The sequence below is a fragment of the Hippoglossus hippoglossus genome, chromosome 15 (assembly GCF_009819705.1).
Source record: "Hippoglossus hippoglossus isolate fHipHip1 chromosome 15, fHipHip1.pri, whole genome shotgun sequence".
NCBI classification, from domain to species: Eukaryota; Metazoa; Chordata; class Actinopteri; order Pleuronectiformes; family Pleuronectidae; genus Hippoglossus; species Hippoglossus hippoglossus.
Genome location: NC_047165.1, coordinates 22790332 through 22806428, shown reverse-complemented (window position 1 = coordinate 22806428; position 16097 = coordinate 22790332). Strand labels below are relative to the sequence as shown.

The 16097-nt window shown below is 44.6% G+C and overlaps 23 non-coding genes across 23 annotated transcripts; all 23 read right to left on the bottom strand.

Moving 5' to 3' along the window:
- Nucleotides 1-457: 457 nt before the first annotated feature.
- Nucleotides 458-530, bottom strand: trnav-aac. Its single transcript has one exon. It is a non-coding gene; the product is annotated as a tRNA-Val (tRNA).
- Nucleotides 531-1003: 473 nt separating this feature from the next.
- trnad-guc lies at nt 1004-1075 on the bottom strand. The gene has a single exon. It is a non-coding gene; the product is annotated as a tRNA-Asp (tRNA).
- An 821-nt stretch (nt 1076-1896) lies between these two features.
- On the bottom strand, nt 1897-1969 carry trnav-cac. Its single transcript has one exon. It is a non-coding gene; the product is annotated as a tRNA-Val (tRNA).
- Nucleotides 1970-2485: 516 nt separating this feature from the next.
- trnav-aac lies at nt 2486-2558 on the bottom strand. The gene has a single exon. It is a non-coding gene; the product is annotated as a tRNA-Val (tRNA).
- Nucleotides 2559-3031: 473 nt separating this feature from the next.
- trnad-guc lies at nt 3032-3103 on the bottom strand. Its single transcript has one exon. It is a non-coding gene; the product is annotated as a tRNA-Asp (tRNA).
- Nucleotides 3104-3924: 821 nt separating this feature from the next.
- trnav-cac lies at nt 3925-3997 on the bottom strand. The gene has a single exon. It is a non-coding gene; the product is annotated as a tRNA-Val (tRNA).
- A 516-nt stretch (nt 3998-4513) lies between these two features.
- On the bottom strand, nt 4514-4586 carry trnav-aac. Its single transcript has one exon. It is a non-coding gene; the product is annotated as a tRNA-Val (tRNA).
- A 473-nt stretch (nt 4587-5059) lies between these two features.
- trnad-guc lies at nt 5060-5131 on the bottom strand. Its single transcript has one exon. It is a non-coding gene; the product is annotated as a tRNA-Asp (tRNA).
- An 818-nt stretch (nt 5132-5949) lies between these two features.
- Nucleotides 5950-6022, bottom strand: trnav-cac. The gene has a single exon. It is a non-coding gene; the product is annotated as a tRNA-Val (tRNA).
- Nucleotides 6023-6538: 516 nt separating this feature from the next.
- trnav-aac lies at nt 6539-6611 on the bottom strand. Its single transcript has one exon. It is a non-coding gene; the product is annotated as a tRNA-Val (tRNA).
- Nucleotides 6612-7084: 473 nt separating this feature from the next.
- trnad-guc lies at nt 7085-7156 on the bottom strand. Its single transcript has one exon. It is a non-coding gene; the product is annotated as a tRNA-Asp (tRNA).
- Nucleotides 7157-7977: 821 nt separating this feature from the next.
- trnav-cac lies at nt 7978-8050 on the bottom strand. The gene has a single exon. It is a non-coding gene; the product is annotated as a tRNA-Val (tRNA).
- A 516-nt stretch (nt 8051-8566) lies between these two features.
- trnav-aac lies at nt 8567-8639 on the bottom strand. Its single transcript has one exon. It is a non-coding gene; the product is annotated as a tRNA-Val (tRNA).
- Nucleotides 8640-9113: 474 nt separating this feature from the next.
- Nucleotides 9114-9185, bottom strand: trnad-guc. Its single transcript has one exon. It is a non-coding gene; the product is annotated as a tRNA-Asp (tRNA).
- An 821-nt stretch (nt 9186-10006) lies between these two features.
- trnav-cac lies at nt 10007-10079 on the bottom strand. Its single transcript has one exon. It is a non-coding gene; the product is annotated as a tRNA-Val (tRNA).
- Nucleotides 10080-10595: 516 nt separating this feature from the next.
- Nucleotides 10596-10668, bottom strand: trnav-aac. The gene has a single exon. It is a non-coding gene; the product is annotated as a tRNA-Val (tRNA).
- A 473-nt stretch (nt 10669-11141) lies between these two features.
- Nucleotides 11142-11213, bottom strand: trnad-guc. The gene has a single exon. It is a non-coding gene; the product is annotated as a tRNA-Asp (tRNA).
- An 822-nt stretch (nt 11214-12035) lies between these two features.
- Nucleotides 12036-12108, bottom strand: trnav-cac. The gene has a single exon. It is a non-coding gene; the product is annotated as a tRNA-Val (tRNA).
- A 516-nt stretch (nt 12109-12624) lies between these two features.
- trnav-aac lies at nt 12625-12697 on the bottom strand. Its single transcript has one exon. It is a non-coding gene; the product is annotated as a tRNA-Val (tRNA).
- Nucleotides 12698-13171: 474 nt separating this feature from the next.
- trnad-guc lies at nt 13172-13243 on the bottom strand. Its single transcript has one exon. It is a non-coding gene; the product is annotated as a tRNA-Asp (tRNA).
- An 821-nt stretch (nt 13244-14064) lies between these two features.
- Nucleotides 14065-14137, bottom strand: trnav-cac. The gene has a single exon. It is a non-coding gene; the product is annotated as a tRNA-Val (tRNA).
- A 516-nt stretch (nt 14138-14653) lies between these two features.
- trnav-aac lies at nt 14654-14726 on the bottom strand. Its single transcript has one exon. It is a non-coding gene; the product is annotated as a tRNA-Val (tRNA).
- A 473-nt stretch (nt 14727-15199) lies between these two features.
- Nucleotides 15200-15271, bottom strand: trnad-guc. Its single transcript has one exon. It is a non-coding gene; the product is annotated as a tRNA-Asp (tRNA).
- Nucleotides 15272-16097: the final 826 nt, after the last annotated feature.

The following is a 16097-nucleotide window of genomic DNA, read 5'->3' as shown; positions in this document are numbered from 1 at the left end:
TTTCTCATTAGAGGAGCCACATCCAAATGTTAGGAATTTGTTACATAGAGTTCTTTGTGAAAACTGAAGTATAGCTTACTGTCCCAAATCTCTCACAAAGAGAAGCATCAACCTACAAAGGATACCTCGGTCTTCTGTTCCACAAGCAGTTGAGAATCTCTAGTGCTGCTTCCATTTGGAAGGTTCCTCTCTTTGCTTGTGTCTCCTTTCAGACCCCTGGGATGAGCCTTGCATGACCTTGGCTTGAGCTTGAGTGTGACAGACAAAGCAGTGACAGACTGAGAGATAATGGAAAGGTTGCCATCCCTAATTTTTCTCAAAGTTGCCACCGCATCTGCAAAATCACACTCACTGTGAACAACAGCAATGGTGAATGGAGATGCTATGAGTCAAAAAACATGGTCTGCCAGGACATTCTGACCTCACTGTGTTGAAAAAAAAGTGAAACATAGGAAGTTGTTTCTGCCCAGTTTCGAGCTGGGGACCTTTCGCGTGTTAAGCGAACGTGATAACCACTACACTACAGAAACAGACGTAGCATGGAACCCCTTGGCCTGACACTGGAAAATATCCATTATCAACGAGTCTCATAAGTGTATTTCTGAGAGGAGCCAAATCCAATTGATAAGAATTTGCTACAAGGAGTCCTTTGAGATTTCAGAAGAGAGATTCAAAACTGGACTGAAGTCGCAGATAAAGTAAAGGCTCAATGTTCACTGTGACCAAGTGGCTCAATCAATGTTGAGGTACACGCCTTACGTGCAAGCTGTCAACCAGCAAATAACATCAGTTGGGGTCAATCTGACGGTGGGAATATGTGACCCATTCTCAAAGAGAGCAGGCAGATTGTGTGTGGTAGTTATAAAATTGTTGTCATCCGGGTACCACTGTTACTACATTAATGGTTGAAGGCAGTTGTTATGGCCTAACCTTGAATGCTGCATACTGGAGCATTACTTCTGATTTGCTCTGTAGTGAAGGTTGAGCAGAAAGCAGAGATGGACTCCTCGTCGGGGAATCGAACCCCGGTCTTCCGCGTGACAGGCGGAGATACTTGCCACTATACTAACGAGGACTGCTGATTCATGACAAACAAAAGGTGGCGCTGTTCTGACTTTTATTACATTGTACTCTTTCTGTTGGGGGGATGATGAAAAATCTTTTGTTGTACTGGCTTTCTACTCCAGAAAACTGGATTTTGAAAAGGACTGAGGACATACATTGGCAACTTTGTGTTCCCTCAATTTGCAAATTTTTCATATATGCTCAGAGTGTACCGCACTTGAGATGAATGCTGATCCCAACTGGGTCTTAATAGCCTAAATGGCATGGGCTGAGCCAGGTCGTCCACTTGACCTTTATCCCAGGCAATGTCCTCCAGCTTTGTCTTTGGGATCATAACATATGACCTGGTCAGATAGGATATGTTGAAAAACCCCTACAGAATGTGATGCTTCTGCCAGGGTCTCTCTGCCCTTGTACTGGACTGCCCTCCGGGTCCCTCTTGAGGACACTGCCTCACTTGTGGAATAGAACTTATCAAACCTAAGTTTCTTTCACAAGGGGCTGCGAGTCCCTCTGGAACTGAAGAAAGCAAAGAACCATAGGGCATCATGATCTTTTATTCCACAAGCAGTTCAGAATCTGTAATGCTGCTTCCATTTGGGAGGTTCCTCTCTTTGCTAGTGTTTCCTTTCAAACCCCTGGGCTGAGCCTTGCCATCCCTAATTTTTCTCAAAGTTGCCACCACATCGGCAAAAAACTCTCACTGTGAAAACCATCAAGTGTGATTGTCTTCATGGATCCTTGGAACAACAGTCTCTGAAACCCAGTATATCAAATGGAGACACATAATTGAGTCCCAAGTAGTTTGACTAAAGCGTCATCGCACAAAGTTGTTTCTGCCCAGTTTCGAGCTGGGGACCTTTCGCGTGTGAAGCGAACGTGATAACCACTACACTACAGAAACTGACATGCCAGAAAGCACCTCTGCTTGACCCACAAATACATGTTGGGTCCCATTTGTTTTTTCTCATTAGAGGAGCCACATCCAAATGTTAGGAATTTGTTACATAGAGTTCTTTGTGAAAACTGAAGTATAGCTTACTGTCCCAAATCTCTCACAAAGAGAAGCATCAACCTACAAAGGATACCTCGGTCTTCTGTTCCACAAGCAGTTGAGAATCTCTAGTGCTGCTTCCATTTGGAAGGTTCCTCTCTTTGCTTGTGTCTCCTTTCAGACCCCTGGGATGAGCCTTGCATGACCTTGGCTTGAGCTTGAGTGTGACAGACAAAGCAGTGACAGACTGAGAGATAATGGAAAGGTTGCCATCCCTAATTTTTCTCAAAGTTGCCACCGCATCTGCAAAATCACACTCACTGTGAACAACAGCAATGGTGAATGGAGATGCTATGAGTCAAAAAACATGGTCTGCCAGGACATTCTGACCTCACTGTGTTGAAAAAAAAGTGAAACATAGGAAGTTGTTTCTGCCCAGTTTCGAGCTGGGGACCTTTCGCGTGTTAAGCGAACGTGATAACCACTACACTACAGAAACAGACGTAGCATGGAACCCCTTGGCCTGACACTGGAAAATATCCATTACCAACGAGTCTCATAAGTGTATTTCTGAGAGGAGCCAAATCCAATTGATAAGAATTTGCTACAAGGAGTCCTTTGAGATTTCAGAAGAGAGATTCAAAACTGGACTGAAGTCGCAGATAAAGTAAAGGCTCAATGTTCACTGTGACCAAGTGGCTCAATCAATGTTGAGGTACACGCCTTACGTGCAAGCTGTCAACCAGCAAATAACATCAGTTGGGGTCAATCTGACGGTGGGAATATGTGACCCATTCTCAAAGAGAGCAGGCAGATTGTGTGTGGTAGTTATAAAATTGTTGTCATCCGGGTACCACTGTTACTACATTAATGGTTGAAGGCAGTTGTTATGGCCTACTCTTGAAGGCTGCATACTGGAGCATTACTTCTGATTTGCTCTTTAGTGAAGGTTGAGCAGAAAGCAGAGATGGACTCCTCGTCGGGGAATCGAACCCCGGTTTTCCGCGTGACAGGCGGAGATACTTGCCACTATACTAACGAGGACTGCTGATTCACGACAAACAAAAGGTGGCGCTGTTCTGACTTTTATTACATTGTACTCTTTCTGTTGGGGGGATGATGAAAAATCTTTTGTTGTACTGGCTTTCTACTCCAGAAAACTGGATTTTGAAAAGGACTGAGGACATACATTGGCAACTTTGTGTTCCCTCAATTTGCAAATTTTTCATATATGCTCAGAGTGTACCGCACTTGAGATGAATGCTGATCCCAACTGGGTCTTAATAGCCTAAATGGCATGGGCTGAGCCAGGTCGTCCACTTGACCTTTATCCCAGGCAATGTCCTCCAGCTTTGTCTTTGGGATCATAACATATGACCTGGTCAGATAGGATATGTTGAAAAACCCCTACAGAATGTGATGCTTCTGCCAGGGTCTCTCTGCCCTTGTACTGGACTGCCGTCCGGGTCCCTCTTGAGGACACTGCCTCACTTGTGGAATAGAACTTATCAAACCTAAGTTTCTTTCACAAGGGGCTGCGAGTCCCTCTGGAACTGAAGAAAGCAAAGAACCATAGGGCATCATGATCTTTTATTCCACAAGCAGTTCAGAATCTGTAATGCTGCTTCCATTTGGGAGGTTCCTCTCTTTGCTAGTGTTTCCTTTCAAACCCCTGGGCTGAGCCTTGCCATCCCTAATTCTTCTCAAAGTTGCCACCACATCGGCAAAAAACTCTCACTGTGAAAACCATCAAGTGTGATTGCCTTCATGGATCCTTGGAACAACAGTCTCTGAAACCCAGTATATCAAATGGAGACACATAATTGAGTCCCAAGTAGTTTGACTAAAGCGTCATCGCACAAAGTTGTTTCTGCCCAGTTTCGAGCTGGGGACCTTTCGCGTGTGAAGCGAACGTGATAACCACTACACTACAGAAACTGACATGCCAGAAAGCACCTCTGCTTGACCCACAAATACATGTTGGGTCCCATTTGTTTTTTCTCATTAGAGGAGCCACATCCAAATGTTAGGAATTTGTTACATAGAGTTCTTTGTGAAAACTGAAGTATAGCTTACTGTCCCAAATCTCTCACAAAGAGAAGCATCAACCTACAAAGGATACCTCGGTCTTCTGTTCCACAAGCAGTTGAGAATCTCTAGTGCTGCTTCCATTTGGAAGGTTCCTCTCTTTGCTTGTGTCTCCTTTCAGACCCCTGGGATGAGCCTTGCATGACCTTGGCTTGAGCTTGAGTGTGACAGACAAAGCAGTGACAGACTGAGAGATAATGGAAAGGTTGCCATCCCTAATTTTTCTCAAAGTTGCCACCGCATCTGCAAAATCACACTCACTGTGAACAACAGCAATGGTGAATGGAGATGCTATGAGTCAAAAAACATGGTCTGCCAGGACATTCTGACCTCACTGTGTTGAAAAATAAGTGAAACATAGGAAGTTGTTTCTGCCCAGTTTCGAGCTGGGGACCTTTCGCGTGTTAAGCGAACGTGATAACCACTACACTACAGAAACAGACGTAGCATGGAACCCCTTGGCCTGACACTGGAAAATATCCATTATCAACGAGTCTCATAAGTGTATTTCTGAGAGGAGCCAAATCCAATTGATAAGAATTTGCTACAAGGAGTCCTTTGAGATTTCAGAAGAGAGATTCAAAACTGGACTGAAGTCGCAGATAAAGTAAAGGCTCAATGTTCACTGTGACCAAGTGGCTCAATCAATGTTGAGGTACACGCCTTACGTGCAAGCTGTCAACCAGCAAATAACATCAGTTGGGGTCAATCTGACGGTGGGAATATGTGACCCATTCTCAAAGAGAGCAGGCAGATTGTGTGTGGTAGTTATAAAATTGTTGTCATCCGGGTACCACTGTTACTACATTAATGGTTGAAGGCAGTTGTTATGGCCTACTCTTGAAGGCTGCATACTGGAGCATTACTTCTGATTTGCTCTTTAGTGAAGGTTGAGCAGAAAGCAGAGATGGACTCCTCGTCGGGGAATCGAACCCCGGTCTTCCGCGTGACAGGCGGAGATACTTGCCACTATACTAACGAGGACTGCTGATTCATGACAAACAAAAGGTGGCGCTGTTCTGACTTTTATTACATTGTACTCTTTCTGTTGGGGGGATGATGAAAAATCTTTTGTTGTACTGGCTTTCTACTCCAGAAAACTGGATTTTGAAAAGGACTGAGGACATACATTGGCAACTTTGTGTTCCCTCAATTTGCAAATTTTTCATATATGCTCAGAGTGTACCGCACATATGAATGCTGATCCCAACTGGGTCTTAATAGCCTAAATGGCATGGGCTGAGCCAGGTCGTCCACTTGACCTTTATCCCAGGCAATGTCCTCCAGCTTTGTCTTTGGGATCATAACATATGACCTGGTCAGATAGGATATGTTGAAAAACCCCTACAGAATGTGATGCTTCTGCCAGGGTCTCTCTGCCCTTGTACTGGACTGCCCTCCGGGTCCCTCTTGAGGACACTGCCTCACTTGTGGAATAGAACTTATCAAACCTAAGTTTCTATCACAAGGAGCTGCGAGTCCCTCTGGAACTGAAGAAAGCAAAGAACCATAGGGCATCATGATCTTTTATTCCACAAGCAGTTCAGAATCTGTAATGCTGCTTCCATTTGGGAGGTTCCTCTCTTTGCTAGTGTTTCCTTTCAAACCCCTGGGCTGAGCCTTGCCATCCCTAATTCTTCTCAAAGTTGCCACCACATCGGCAAAAAACTCTCACTGTGAAAACCATCAAGTGTGATTGTCTTTATGGATCCTTGGAACAACAGTCTCTGAAACCCAGTATATCAAATGGAGACACATAATTGAGTCCCAAGTAGTTTGACTAAAGCGTCATCGCACAAAGTTGTTTCTGCCCGGTTTCGAGCTGTGGACCTTTCGCGTGTGAAGCGAACGTGATAACCACTACACTACAGAAACTGACATACCAGAAAGCACCTCTGCTTGACCCACAAATACATGTTGGGTCCCATTTGTTTTTTCTCATTAGAGGAGCCACATCCAAATGTTAGGAATTTGTTACATAGAGTTCTTTGTGAAAACTGAAGTATAGCTTACTGTCCCAAATCTCTCACAAAGAGAAGCATCAACCTACAAAGGATACCTCGGTCTTCTGTTCCACAAGCAGTTGAGAATCTCTAGTGCTGCTTCCATTTGGAAGGTTCCTCTCTTTGCTTGTGTCTCCTTTCAGACCCCTGGGATGAGCCTTGCATGACCTTGGCTTGAGCTTGAGTGTGACAGACAAAGCAGTGACAGACTGAGAGATAATGGAAAGGTTGCCATCCCTAATTTTTCTCAAAGTTGCCACCGCATCTGCAAAATCACACTCACTGTGAACAACAGCAATGGTGAATGGAGATGCTATGAGTCAAAAAACATGGTCTGCCAGGACATTCTGACCTCACTGTGTTGAAAAATAAGTGAAACATAGGAAGTTGTTTCTGCCCAGTTTCGAGCTGGGGACCTTTCGCGTGTTAAGCGAACGTGATAACCACTACACTACAGAAACAGACGTAGCATGGAACCCCTTGGCCTGACACTGGAAAATATCCATTACCAACGAGTCTCATAAGTGTATTTCTGAGAGGAGCCAAATCCAATTGATAAGAATTTGCTACAAGGAGTCCTTTGAGATTTCAGAAGAGAGATTCAAAACTGGACTGAAGTCGCAGATAAAGTAAAGGCTCAATGTTCACTGTGACCAAGTGGCTCAATCAATGTTGAGGTACACGCCTTACGTGCAAGCTGTCAACCAGCAAATAACATCAGTTGGGGTCAATCTGACGGTGGGAATATGTGACCCATTCTCAAAGAGAGCAGGCAGATTGTGTGTGGTAGTTATAAAATTGTTGTCATCCGGGTACCACTGTTACTACATTAATGGTTGAAGGCAGTTGTTATGGCCTAATCTTGAAGGCTGCATACTGGAGCATTACTTCTGATTTGCTCTGTAGTGAAGGTTGAGCAGAAAGCAGAGATGGACTCCTCGTCGGGGAATCGAACCCCGGTCTTCCGCGTGACAGGCGGAGATACTTGCCACTATACTAACGAGGACTGCTGATTCATGACAAACGAAAGGTGGCGCTGTTCTGACTTTTATTACATTGTACTCTTTCTGTTGGGGGGATGATGAAAAATCTTTTGTTGTACTGGCTTTCTACTCCAGAAAACTGGATTTTGAAAAGGACTGAGGACATACATTGGCAACTTTGTGTTCCCTCAATTTGCAAATTTTTCATATATGCTCAGAGTGTACCGCACTTGAGATGAATGCTGATCCCAACTGGGTCTTAATAGCCTAAATGGCATGGGCTGAGCCAGGTCGTCCACTTGACCTTTATCCCAGGCAATGTCCTCCAGCTTTGTCTTTGGGATCATAACATATGACCTGGTCAGATAGGATATGTTGAAAAACCCCTACAGAATGTGATGCTTCTGCCAGGGTCTCTCTGCCCTTGTACTGGACTGCCCTCCGGGTCCCTCTTGAGGACACTGCCTCACTTGTGGAATAGAACTTATCAAACCTAAGTTTCTTTCACAAGGGGCTGCGAGTCCCTCTGGAACTGAAGAAAGCAAAGAACCATAGGGCATCATGATCTTTTATTCCACAAGCAGTTCAGAATCTGTAATGCTGCTTCCATTTGGGAGGTTCCTCTCTTTGCTAGTGTTTCCTTTCAAACCCCTGGGCTGAGCCTTGCCATCCCTAATTCTTCTCAAAGTTGCCACCACATCGGCAAAAAACTCTCACTGTGAAAACCATCAAGTGTGATTGTCTTTATGGATCCTTGGAACAACAGTCTCTGAAACCCAGTATATCAAATGGAGACACATAATTGAGTCCCAAGTAGTTTGACTAAAGCGTCATCGCACAAAGTTGTTTCTGCCCAGTTTCGAGCTGGGGACCTTTCGCGTGTGAAGCGAACGTGATAACCACTACACTACAGAAACTGACATGCCAGAAAGCACCTCTGCTTGACCCACAAATACATGTTGGGTCCCATTTGTTTTTTCTCATTAGAGGAGCCACATCCAAATGTTAGGAATTTGTTACATAGAGTTCTTTGTGAAAACTGAAGTATAGCTTACTGTCCCAAATCTCTCACAAAGAGAAGCATCAACCTACAAAGGATACCTCGGTCTTCTGTTCCACAAGCAGTTGAGAATCTCTAGTGCTGCTTCCATTTGGAAGGTTCCTCTCTTTGCTTGTGTCTCCTTTCAGACCCCTGGGATGAGCCTTGCATGACCTTGGCTTGAGCTTGAGTGTGACAGACAAAGCAGTGACAGACTGAGAGATAATGGAAAGGTTGCCATCCCTAATTTTTCTCAAAGTTGCCACCGCATCTGCAAAATCACACTCACTGTGAACAACAGCAATGGTGAATGGAGATGCTATGAGTCAAAAAACATGGTCTGCCAGGACATTCTGACCTCACTGTGTTGAAAAAAAAGTGAAACATAGGAAGTTGTTTCTGCCCAGTTTCGAGCTGGGGACCTTTCGCGTGTTAAGCGAACGTGATAACCACTACACTACAGAAACAGACGTAGCATGGAACCCCTTGGCCTGACACTGGAAAATATCCATTATCAACGAGTCTCATAAGTGTATTTCTGAGAGGAGCCAAATCCAATTGATAAGAATTTGCTACAAGGAGTCCTTTGAGATTTCAGAAGAGAGATTCAAAACTGGACTGAAGTCGCAGATAAAGTAAAGGCTCAATGTTCACTGTGACCAAGTGGCTCAATCAATGTTGAGGTACACGCCTTACGTGCAAGCTGTCAACCAGCAAATAACATCAGTTGGGGTCAATCTGACGGTGGGAATATGTGACCCATTCTCAAAGAGAGCAGGCAGATTGTGTGTGGTAGTTATAAAATTGTTGTCATCCGGGTACCACTGTTACTACATTAATGGTTGAAGGCAGTTGTTATGGCCTAACTCTTGAAGGCTGCATACTGGAGCATTACTTCTGATTTGCTCTGTAGTGAAGGTTGAGCAGAAAGCAGAGATGGACTCCTCGTCGGGGAATCGAACCCCGGTCTTCCGCGTGACAGGCGGAGATACTTGCCACTATACTAACGAGGACTGCTGATTCATGACAAACGAAAGGTGGCGCTGTTCTGACTTTTATTACATTGTACTCTTTCTGTTGGGGGGATGATGAAAAATCTTTTGTTGTACTGGCTTTCTACTCCAGAAAACTGGATTTTGAAAAGGACTGAGGACATACATTGGCAACTTTGTGTTCCCTCAATTTGCAAATTTTTCATATATGCTCAGAGTGTACCGCACTTGAGATGAATGCTGATCCCAACTGGGTCTTAATAGCCTAAATGGCATGGGCTGAGCCAGGTCGTCCACTTGACCTTTATCCCAGGCAATGTCCTCCAGCTTTGTCTTTGGGATCATAACATATGACCTGGTCAGATAGGATATGTTGAAAAACCCCTACAGAATGTGATGCTTCTGCCAGGGTCTCTCTGCCCTTGTACTGGACTGCCCTCCGGGTCCCTCTTGAGGACACTGCCTCACTTGTGGAATAGAACTTATCAAACCTAAGTTTCTTTCACAAGGGGCTGCGAGTCCCTCTGGAACTGAAGAAAGCAAAGAACCATAGGGCATCATGATCTTTTATTCCACAAGCAGTTCAGAATCTGTAATGCTGCTTCCATTTGGGAGGTTCCTCTCTTTGCTAGTGTTTCCTTTCAAACCCCTGGGCTGAGCCTTGCCATCCCTAATTCTTCTCAAAGTTGCCACCACATCGGCAAAAAACTCTCACTGTGAAAACCATCAAGTGTGATTGCCTTCATGGATCCTTGGAACAACAGTCTCTGAAACCCAGTATATCAAATGGAGACACATAATTGAGTCCCAAGTAGTTTGACTAAAGCGTCATCGCACAAAGTTGTTTCTGCCCAGTTTCGAGCTGGGGACCTTTCGCGTGTGAAGCGAACGTGATAACCACTACACTACAGAAACTGACATGCCAGAAAGCACCTCTGCTTGACCCACAAATACATGTTGGGTCCCATTTGTTTTTTCTCATTAGAGGAGCCACATCCAAATGTTAGGAATTTGTTACATAGAGTTCTTTGTGAAAACTGAAGTATAGCTTACTGTCCCAAATCTCTCACAAAGAGAAGCATCAACCTACAAAGGATACCTCGGTCTTCTGTTCCACAAGCAGTTGAGAATCTCTAGTGCTGCTTCCATTTGGAAGGTTCCTCTCTTTGCTTGTGTCTCCTTTCAGACCCCTGGGATGAGCCTTGCATGACCTTGGCTTGAGCTTGAGTGTGACAGACAAAGCAGTGACAGACTGAGAGATAATGGAAAGGTTGCCATCCCTAATTTTTCTCAAAGTTGCCACCGCATCTGCAAAATCACACTCACTGTGAACAACAGCAATGGTGAATGGAGATGCTATGAGTCAAAAAACATGGTCTGCCAGGACATTCTGACCTCACTGTGTTGAAAAATAAGTGAAACCTAGGAAGTTGTTTCTGCCCAGTTTCGAGCTGGGGACCTTTCGCGTGTTAAGCGAACGTGATAACCACTACACTACAGAAACAGACGTAGCATGGAACCCCTTGGCCTGACACTGGAAAATATCCATTACCAACGAGTCTCATAAGTGTATTTCTGAGAGGAGCCAAATCCAATTGATAAGAATTTGCTAGAAGGAGTCCTTTGAGATTTCAGAAGAGAGATTCAAAACTGGACTGAAGTCGCAGATAAAGTAAAGGCTCAATGTTCACTGTGACCAAGTGGCTCAATCAATGTTGAGGTACACGCCTTACGTGCAAGCTGTCAACCAGCAAATAACATCAGTTGGGGTCAATCTGACGGTGGGAATATGTGACCCATTCTCAAAGAGAGCAGGCAGATTGTGTGTGGTAGTTATAAAATTGTTGTCATCCGGGTACCACTGTTACTACATTAATGGTTGAAGGCAGTTGTTATGGCCTAATCTTGAAGGCTGCATACTGGAGCATTACTTCTGATTTGCTCTGTAGTGAAGGTTGAGCAGAAAGCAGAGATGGACTCCTCGTCGGGGAATCGAACCCCGGTCTTCCGCGTGACAGGCGGAGATACTTGCCACTATACTAACGAGGACTGCTGATTCATGACAAACGAAAGGTGGCGCTTTTCTGACTTTTATTACATTGTACTCTTTCTGTTGGGGGGATGATGAAAAATCTTTTGTTGTACTGGCTTTCTACTCCAGAAAACTGGATTTTGAAAAGGACTGAGGACATACATTGGCAACTTTGTGTTCCCTCAATTTGCAAATTTTTCATATATGCTCAGAGTGTACCGCACTTGAGATGAATGCTGATCCCAACTGGGTCTTAATAGCCTAAATGGCATGGGCTGAGCCAGGTCGTCCACTTGACCTTTATCCCAGGCAATGTCCTCCAGCTTTGTCTTTGGGATCATAACATATGACCTGGTCAGATAGGATATGTTGAAAAACCCCTACAGAATGTGATGCTTCTGCCAGGGTCTCTCTGCCCTTGTACTGGACTGCCGTCCGGGTCCCTCTTGAGGACACTGCCTCACTTGTGGAATAGAACTTATCAAACCTAAGTTTCTTTCACAAGGGGCTGCGAGTCCCTCTGCAAACTGAAGAAAGCAAAGAACCATAGGGCATCATGATCTTTTATTCCACAAGCAGTTCAGAATCTGTAATGCTGCTTCCATTTGGGAGGTTCCTCTCTTTGCTAGTGTTTCCTTTCAAACCCCTGGGCTGAGCCTTGCCATCCCTAATTCTTCTCAAAGTTGCCACCACATCGGCAAAAAACTCTCACTGTGAAAACCATCAAGTGTGATTGCCTTCATGGATCCTTGGAACAACAGTCTCTGAAACCCAGTATATCAAATGGAGACACATAATTGAGTCCCAAGTAGTTTGACTAAAGCGTCATCGCACAAAGTTGTTTCTGCCCAGTTTCGAGCTGGGGACCTTTCGCGTGTGAAGCGAACGTGATAACCACTACACTACAGAAACTGACATGCCAGAAAGCACCTCTGCTTGACCCACAAATACATGTTGGGTCCCATTTGTTTTTTCTCATTAGAGGAGCCACATCCAAATGTTAGGAATTTGTTACATAGAGTTCTTTGTGAAAACTGAAGTATAGCTTACTGTCCCAAATCTCTCACAAAGAGAAGCATCAACCTACAAAGGATACCTCGGTCTTCTGTTCCACAAGCAGTTGAGAATCTCTAGTGCTGCTTCCATTTGGAAGGTTCCTCTCTTTGCTTGTGTCTCCTTTCAGACCCCTGGGATGAGCCTTGCATGACCTTGGCTTGAGCTTGAGTGTGACAGACAAAGCAGTGACAGACTGAGAGATAATGGAAAGGTTGCCATCCCTAATTTTTCTCAAAGTTGCCACCGCATCTGCAAAATCACACTCACTGTGAACAACAGCAATGGTGAATGGAGATGCTATGAGTCAAAAAACATGGTCTGCCAGGACATTCTGACCTCACTGTGTTGAAAAATAAGTGAAACCTAGGAAGTTGTTTCTGCCCAGTTTCGAGCTGGGGACCTTTCGCGTGTTAAGCGAACGTGATAACCACTACACTACAGAAACAGACGTAGCATGGAACCCCTTGGCCTGACACTGGAAAATATCCATTACCAACGAGTCTCATAAGTGTATTTCTGAGAGGAGCCAAATCCAATTGATAAGAATTTGCTAGAAGGAGTCCTTTGAGATTTCAGAAGAGAGATTCAAAACTGGACTGAAGTCGCAGACAAAAGTAAAGGCTCAATGTTCACTGTGACCAAGTGGCTCAATCAATGTTGAGGTACACGCCTTACGTGCAAGCTGTCAACCAGCAAATAACATCAGTTGGGGTCAATCTGACGGTGGGAATATGTGACCCATTCTCAAAGAGAGCAGGCAGATTGTGTGTGGTAGTTATAAAATTGTTGTCATCCGGGTACCACTGTTACTACATTAATGGTTGAAGGCAGTTGTTATGGCCTAATCTTGAAGGCTGCATACTGGAGCATTACTTCTGATTTGCTCTGTAGTGAAGGTTGAGCAGAAAGCAGAGATGGACTCCTCGTCGGGGAATCGAACCCCGGTCTTCCGCGTGACAGGCGGAGATACTTGCCACTATACTAACGAGGACTGCTGATTCATGACAAACGAAAGGTGGCGCTTTTCTGACTTTTATTACATTGTACTCTTTCTGTTGGGGGGATGATGAAAAATCTTTTGTTGTACTGGCTTTCTACTCCAGAAAACTGGATTTTGAAAAGGACTGAGGACATACATTGGCAACTTTGTGTTCCCTCAATTTGCAAATTTTTCATATATGCTCAGAGTGTACCGCACTTGAGATGAATGCTGATCCCAACTGGGTCTTAATAGCCTAAATGGCATGGGCTGAGCCAGGTCGTCCACTTGACCTTTATCCCAGGCAATGTCCTCCAGCTTTGTCTTTGGGATCATAACATATGACCTGGTCAGATAGGATATGTTGAAAAACCCCTACAGAATGTGATGCTTCTGCCAGGGTCTCTCTGCCCTTGTACTGGACTGCCCTCCGGGTCCCTCTTGAGGACACTGCCTCACTTGTGGAATAGAACTTATCAAACCTAAGTTTCTTTCACAAGGGGCTGCGAGTCCCTCTGGAACTGAAGAAAGCAAAGAACCATAGGGCATCATGATCTTTTATTCCACAAGCAGTTCAGAATCTGTAATGCTGCTTCCATTTGGGAGGTTCCTCTCTTTGCTAGTGTTTCCTTTCAAACCCCTGGGCTGAGCCTTGCCATCCCTAATTCTTCTCAAAGTTGCCACCACATCGGCAAAAAACTCTCACTGTGAAAACCATCAAGTGTGATTGCCTTCATGGATCCTTGGAACAACAGTCTCTGAAACCCAGTATATCAAATGGAGACACATAATTGAGTCCCAAGTAGTTTGACTAAAGCGTCATCGCACAAAGTTGTTTCTGCCCAGTTTCGAGCTGGGGACCTTTCGCGTGTGAAGCGAACGTGATAACCACTACACTACAGAAACTGACATGCCAGAAAGCACCTCTGCTTGACCCACAAATACATGTTGGGTCCCATTTGTTTTTTCTCATTAGAGGAGCCACATCCAAATGTTAGGAATTTGTTACATAGAGTTCTTTGTGAAAACTGAAGTATAGCTTACTGTCCCAAATCTCTCACAAAGAGAAGCATCAACCTACAAAGGATACCTCGGTCTTCTGTTCCACAAGCAGTTGAGAATCTCTAGTGCTGCTTCCATTTGGAAGGTTCCTCTCTTTGCTTGTGTCTCCTTTCAGACCCCTGGGATGAGCCTTGCATGACCTTGGCTTGAGCTTGAGTGTGACAGACAAAGCAGTGACAGACTGAGAGATAATGGAAAGGTTGCCATCCCTAATTTTTCTCAAAGTTGCCACCGCATCTGCAAAATCACACTCACTGTGAACAACAGCAATGGTGAATGGAGATGCTATGAGTCAAAAAACATGGTCTGCCAGGACATTCTGACCTCACTGTGTTGAAAAATAAGTGAAACCTAGGAAGTTGTTTCTGCCCAGTTTCGAGCTGGGGACCTTTCGCGTGTTAAGCGAACGTGATAACCACTACACTACAGAAACAGACGTAGCATGGAACCCCTTGGCCTGACACTGGAAAATATCCATTACCAACGAGTCTCATAAGTGTATTTCTGAGAGGAGCCAAATCCAATTGATAAGAATTTGCTAGAAGAAGTCATTTGAGATTTCAGAAGAGAGATTCAAAACTGGACTGAAGTCGCAGACAAAGTAAAGGCTCAATGTTCACTGTGACCAAGTGGCTCAATCAATGTTGAGGTACACGCCTTACGTGCAAGCTGTCAACCAGCAAATAACATCAGTTGGGGTCAATCTGACGGTGGGAATATGTGACCCATTCTCAAAGAGAGCAGGCAGATTGTGTGTGGTAGTTATAAAATTGTTGTCATCCGGGTACCACTGTTACTACATTAATGGTTGAAGGCAGTTGTTATGGCCTAACCTTGAAGGCTGCATACTGGAGCATTACTTCTGATTTGCTCTGTAGTGAAGGTTGAGCAGAAAGCAGAGATGGACTCCTCGTCGGGGAATCGAACCCCGGTCTTCCGCGTGACAGGCGGAGATACTTGCCACTATACTAACGAGGACTGCTGATTCATGACAAACGAAAGGTGGCGCTGTTCTGACTTTTATTACATTGTACTCTTTCTGTTGGGGGGATGATGAAAAATCTTTTGTTGTACTGGCTTTCTACTCCAGAAAACTGGATTTTGAAAAGGACTGAGGACATACATTGGCAACTTTGTGTTCCCTCAATTTGCAAATTTTTCATATATGCTCAGAGTGTACCGCACTTGAGATGAATGCTGATCCCAACTGGGTCTTAATAGCCTAAATGGCATGGGCTGAGCCAGGTCGTCCACTTGACCTTTATCCCAGGCAATGTCCTCCAGCTTTGTCTTTGGGATCATAACATATGACCTGGTCAGATAGGATATGTTGAAAAACCCCTACAGAATGTGATGCTTCTGCCAGGGTCTCTCTGCCCTTGTACTGGACTGCCCTCCGGGTCCCTCTTGAGGACACTGCCTCACTTGTGGAATAGAACTTATCAAACCTAAGTTTCTTTCACAAGGGGCTGCGAGTCCCTCTGGAACTGAAGAAAGCAAAGAACCATAGGGCATCATGATCTTTTATTCCACAAGCAGTTCAGAATCTGTAATGCTGCTTCCATTTGGGAGGTTCCTCTCTTTGCTAGTGTTTCCTTTCAAACCCCTGGGCTGAGCCTTGCCATCCCTAATTCTTCTCAAAGTTGCCACCACATCGGCAAAAAACTCTCACTGTGAAAACCATCAAGTGTGATTGCCTTCATGGATCCTTGGAACAACAGTCTCTGAAACCCAGTATATCAAATGGAGACACATAATTGAGTCCCAAGTAGTTTGACTAAAGCGTCATCGCACAAAGTTGTTT